This window comes from Paramormyrops kingsleyae, chromosome 2 (assembly GCF_048594095.1).
Source record: "Paramormyrops kingsleyae isolate MSU_618 chromosome 2, PKINGS_0.4, whole genome shotgun sequence".
Taxonomy (NCBI): domain Eukaryota; kingdom Metazoa; phylum Chordata; class Actinopteri; order Osteoglossiformes; family Mormyridae; genus Paramormyrops; species Paramormyrops kingsleyae.
Window position 1 is genome coordinate 31,981,355 of NC_132798.1, and position 6,120 is coordinate 31,987,474.

The following is a 6,120-nucleotide window of genomic DNA, read 5'->3' on the forward strand; positions in this document are numbered from 1 at the left end:
TATAAAGACGCTGTCGTGTGAGTGCAATTTTTCATACGGACGCGGGGTGGCAGTGGTTGAACTTCTGTAGACGTCCAATTTCCTTCGGATAATGAACAGGCGAAACGTCCCGTTCGCTCCGTGAAACGTGGTTACGCTAAAGTTTATGCCAGGGGGTCCAGATTTCAGTATTCAGATGCTTCTGGACAAAGTTATATTTTCAGACTCTTTCAGTTTCAAGTTTTTCAGTAATATTGCGTTTTCATGGCGGCATTGCTCTCAGTCACGCAATGATGGGGGGACACAATCACAAAGCCATGTCCCTTCGCCACATCGTGTCACGTTTCACTGTCAGTCACCTGTCCGGCAGTTTAGTCTGCCGTTGGCATATAGAAGTCCCTGATCTGTCACCACGAGCTCAAATAATTAGCCTGTTCCCAGAGAGAGACAGAGATCCCCTTCAGATTACCCACCGCACCCCTGCGGCCCACTGAGGTTAATTATAACATAAATTTGAGAACAAAGTCCAGATATCCAGGACAGAGTACTGACTCCTGACTGGTATCATATTTTAACTAGACACATGACCTGTTTCTTTCTAAGGTTGTTTTGAGAGACCTTTGCTTAAAGAATTGAAAAGAATTTTTCACATTCGGATTTCTGTTGGGCATGTGATTTTGCCGCGGAATAAAGTCATAGTCACGCATGCAAGGACTCGGGCTGCCCAAAGTCATACCTGTTTGAATTCCAACTCACCAGGCTTGAAGGCTGCAGTATATGATAACCAAGCTCCTGTAATTCAAATCTCACCATCCTTAAGACAAAAACCACAGAGATATTTACAAACTGCGGCCGTATAATGACTGCATATGCTGGGAATTTCAGTTTGAGAGAAACTCATTATGTCCCTTTTTTTTGCAATATTTTCAAGTTCATGGTGTATTTGGGAGGCAGGGGTGCCGGACTGGGGGCTTATACCCCAGCTTTTCAGGTCATTTAGCCACACTGAGTCGAAACACCAGGCTTCCATGCCTGGATCTCACTGCCATGTCAATCACTAAGAAGATCTAGTTGACCAAAGGGACTTGGAGGTGGGTTTCCCCAAGAGGGGGCTGTTGTTCCTGACTGCGTTGAGAGCTGGGCTGCTGAAAGAGGGACCTTCTGCTGGGGGAAGATGGCCCTGATGTTCTCCTGGACCCTGCCTTCCTATTCATGAGCTCCCACGGATGGCGACCTGTCACTCAGCTGGGGAAGCCCTTCACAGGGACCAAGGAAGCCGCTCTCTGTGTGTTTTCCTTCTGTAAAGTTGGCATTTCCCTCATGCGTGGCACCTTTCAGGCCCCTGGGATGAAAAGAAGCTCCTGGTGATCCTTTCTGTGGAGCAGCTCATCAAAGGCGCCCCTCGCTGCCGAGGCAGCCAACGGAGGGCGTGTTTATCGATGCGTGCAGAGGCTCACAGAGACGACATGTTTGTTGTTGTTACACTCGTGCGTGAGTCAGTTTCTTATTCACCTGGGGTGAAGAATTGCTTTCTGAACGACACCCCTTCAAGCAGACCACTAGGTGGGAGTATCTGTCTCCGAAACACCCCTCTGCCATGTGCCTGAGAATGGCTTTCTGGTTTTCTTCAACTGTAGTAAAATTTTAAATATAGACACCAACTGTAGCAGGCAGTTTTTCAAAGGACCACAGTGAACACATGGTATTATATCAGAGGGGATTTTCACCACTTTGGCACGGTCTCACACCCGTACGGCTGAGGACAGACGCAGGGAGGCTACCGGCCCCAGACACGCTCACGTGTTCAGTAAACACAGCCCAACACTGAGGTGCACACTTACGCTTGTGTAAAAACACGGTGAGGCTGGACAGACCCAGCGTAAGATAACCATCTGGCAGGCTGAGGGAAGCCAGACTCAGATAATACGTTTATCGGAGGGTCGTTGCCCAGGGGCTGCTGAGCCTGGCCTGAGCCTGAGCCTGAGCCTGAGCCTGAGCCGACCTCGTCTGGTAGAAACACTGAAATGGGCCTGAGTCCATGGCTGCCCAACCAGACACCTTGGCACGGGAATTCTGTCACCCACATCGAGACAGTGAACAGGGGACCTTCCCCACGTTCCCCTGCTCCTATGGCTGGGGGTGGGGGGAGGGGGGCTGGGGGGCACAGAGAAACATGATTATGTCTAGAGGAGCAAAATCTGTTGGCTTGGTTTATAGGGCAACCCCACCCCCCAGGTCTGACAACACCGTACCTCTCCACAGAATTGTAAAAATGCAAGCAGTTGGTCTGCAGAAAAGCCACAAGCTGGTCTTAATGAGGGAACTGTAGCCACATCCTGGAGTGACTCTGTATCTTCATTCCTGCTGCTGGGTTTGCGTCTACCTCAGTCCCTCAGCAGAATTGGCTTGCCTTGCCGTGACATTCGATGGTGTAAATGCACGGGGCCAGTCAGCAGTCAGACATGTCAATGCTCGTTACCCTTCAGTCACCCGTCTGATGGAGACTACAGGTCATGGTTTTGATGTAAACACGGTATATTGAGCATGCGAGCACTTGCCATCTCTCTGTGGTGCTACATGCTAACGTTAGCACTCGTTGTACCCAAGAGGCTTAACTGGCAGTGAGCACTGCTGCAAGGGTTCAGCTGAAACATCCCAGGAGGGCCTGGGCCCCAACCCAGGCATTATACAGCGACTGACACGCTGGGGGCAACATGAGCACCAGTCTGGTTAGGAAGCTTGGCAGGACAGATATTTTCAGAGCGCCGTGGGACGGCTGGGGGGCATTTTAAAGCTTAGTGGATCCAAAGGTAATGTCATCTGTCCGAGCATGTTCTGTCTGAAGCGAAGTGTGTTCCTCACTGGGAAGGAACAGAAACGTACCTTCAAACTTCAAACAGGCCAATAAAAGCTACTGGAATGTTTTCGTTCGGTTTATTGTAGACAGCTTGACCGAGGACGTTTTTTTTTTAAATAAGCGCAGTTCCTTTTAATAATTGTAAAACTGCGCCTATTCACTGTGCCATCTCTGGGACCCTGGATCGTTTAGGCTGCTTGTGAATGTCACTTGCAAATATAGAGGTTAAGGGAGCAGACCAGAGGAACCAGCCTGAATGATTCTGTTAAAGGTGACCCAATCAGCTCCATCAGTAGCGGGCCGCCCTGTCATCGGTGCCGGCTGACAGCTGACGTGCCCGGAGGAGCAGGTCACCCCGGCTGACATCTTCTTTGTCCTGCCTGTGATGGATGGGCTCTGGGTTCTACCTGCAGCATTGTCCCCTCTGCCCAAGTGTCCCCCTCTCCCGCCCCGGTCAAGTGATCTTATCAGGCCACGCCGAGTCACTCACGCTGACCACTGGCCACACACCCTCCCGAAACCAGATCCCCCCCCTGGGCTGAGAGGCCAGGCGTCCAATGGAGACTGGGGGAGCGGTGGGCCATCCCACTCCTACGGGGGGGGGGGGCCGTGCGCTCCCATTTATCAGTTTTAATAAGATGCTGGAGATTAGGGTGCTTGTCCCGGCCGGGGTAGGAAGTTCAGCTGGCCTGCTCCTTTCTCCAGCTATCAGTGTCAATCTTGTATCTCTTCCATCCATCATGGTCTGGGTATTTGTGTTCCTGTATAATTGACTAGCTGAAGAGCAGTAGGGATGGTGTCCTGTCACCCGGGAGAAACGGCCCTGTTCCCCTTCCTCTGCACTCGTTTGTCACTCTTAGGGTCTCCGACATGAAACCCCTGTCAGCCGATGCTGCTTCGCCACAGCAGCCACCCTCCGTGGGGCCACCGGCTGCCCGAGCCACCATGGGACTAGGGGGCACCTTTCCATGTTTTCTTTATTTTTCTGCGGATGGGGTCAGGATCTGGGAGGTTTGCGGCATTTCTGCTTTCCGGACGCTTGACCCGCATGGAAAAAGGATCAGGTCTCGCCTTTTCCATGCAGTAAATTTCGAAGTTTAGAGGAGCCCCTGACAAGCTGTATCTCCTAAGGCTCTCTTTCCAAATGAGTGGCTGTATAAATCACCCCCCCAGCCCCCCCTCATTCCCCAGACCCACAGTACACACTGAGGTGGTATCAGGATCTTTTTCTTCAGGTAAATGGGAATTTCTGGTTAAGAATGAGTCCAGGTGTAAGAACCTTCAGCCCTCCCGCGGGCAGGAAGCAGGACGGACATCTGCAGGTGATGTGTGGCCTGTGGTGGTAACGAGAGCACATGGCACTGTGCGACCGCAGGTCCGGCCCGGGCGCCGTGCCCATCTGAGCCCAAGCGAGAAAGAGAAACAGTGCTCATGAATTTATAGACGCGGGGTTAACAAGGTCAGCCGCTTGGACAAACAGCACGTCCCTGGGTCACTGTAAATAACGACCGGCACTACGCTAGAGCGTCCGCAGGCCCATCCGTGAGCGGCGGTCACGCTGCACTGGGAAGCAGGCGGATCCCAGGCCCCCTCGGCCGGCGGACATGCGGCACGGCGCCAATAAGGACCTGTATGTCTCCATATGGTTTTGTACATTCTGATTCCTCTGAAAGCGGAGTGGTCCGCAGAAGGAAGACTCTCATTGGCTGGTGATTTCTCAGCCTCTAAGGTCACTCAAAGGGTTTAGTGGCTTAAAGTCCTGTTTATTGTCATTCTTATGAATCATTGTAGCATGCTATTTGGGCTTAGCGTTTCCTCATATGTCTGGTGTGTGTTGGGTGTTTGTGTGTTCAGTGAATGTGGTCAGTGCCTGTATAGGATAAACCTATACCTAAACGGTACCTAACCTAAACACCTAATATCCGAGTGTGGATGATGGCTGGCATTTGCCCCGTGCTGTATCTCTGCACTGAGGCCAGTCTCCCCGCTTCTCTGCCCCCCCTCACCTCTGGCTGACCCCTCCGCAGTTGGGCGGGTCACCGCAGTGTCACTGACCTCCTAACCTGGGGACCCTTGTCACCCGGGCCACTCGAGCGTGGGACACCCTGCCCTGCCTGGCGGTAAATGGGGCCATCGCTGTCTGTTTATTTTACAGACCCTCGCTCCTCTGACGTGATTCATGGCTCCGGGCGCTGAGGTTAATTGCAGCCTGGCTGGGGTGGAAGAGCAGCACCTGTGTGTGGGTGCGGGCTTCGTGTGTCTCTGGGCTCGAACCTCCCCAGGGTCGACACTGTCGGCACTTCCTGCAGTGTGAGCTTATGCCCGCCCCAGTTTTACCAGCTCCAGCGGTATGTCACCTACTTCGGCAAAACTGTTTAAGGCCCATGCGAGCCAACAGATTGGTAATGAGTCCCGTGGGCAGCCCCCCCCCTCACCTCCCCCCCCCCCCCCCATGTGGGAGAACATCTCCAGGTCAAAGGTCATCCCAGAGAGGGTGCCTCTGCTACCAGCACTGCACATTAAGAAGGCTTCTTCACCCCCCCAAAAAAACTCCCAAGTGAAACCCAGTCATGTGTGTAACTGCCAGCTAGCTGCTACTGTCATCACCCCCTCTAATGCAGAGCCACAGCGGGCCAAACCAGGCCGGCTTTCAGCCCCCAAGAGGGTCACTGCTTCCAGTCTGTCCACCTGCATGTCCTGCAGTGCCCCCCTAACTTGCCATGTTCCTCTCTGGAGTAGCTCATTCCACCTGGTTCTGAGAAGCTCTGGGGTTTTAAGGCCTGGCGTTCCTCCACCGCCCCAGATATTCCCAGTCCATACGCACGCTTTGCTTAAACAGACGCACTCTTTCTCGCGCACACATGGATTCTCCTGAAGAGCCAGGGAGGTTCGGCCCCTTAATGCCCAGGCCCCTCTCCCCCTGCGAGCCCCCTGCCCCGCTGGTTTCCCACATCATTTTGCATGCATCATTACCCCTGCAGAAACACTAAGGCAATAAACAACAAGCGGGATAAAAATCGCCTTAAAGCGGGCAGAGGAAAGGAATGAAAATACACACAAGATGTCGCGCAGGCCGACCACTTTAAAGAGGCGACTTCAGAGAGAACTTTCCCAAACAGAAAGTTTTTTTTTCTTCGTTCAATTTAATGAGCATGCAACCAGAAAATTGTGATGCTTACGAAAAGGCACCCCATTTTAATACGAGACTTTCCCAGCCGCAGACAGCTACGCGAGAGCTCTCGATTAGCCTGGAAATGAGTCGTCAACATGAGCCACGGCCCAGC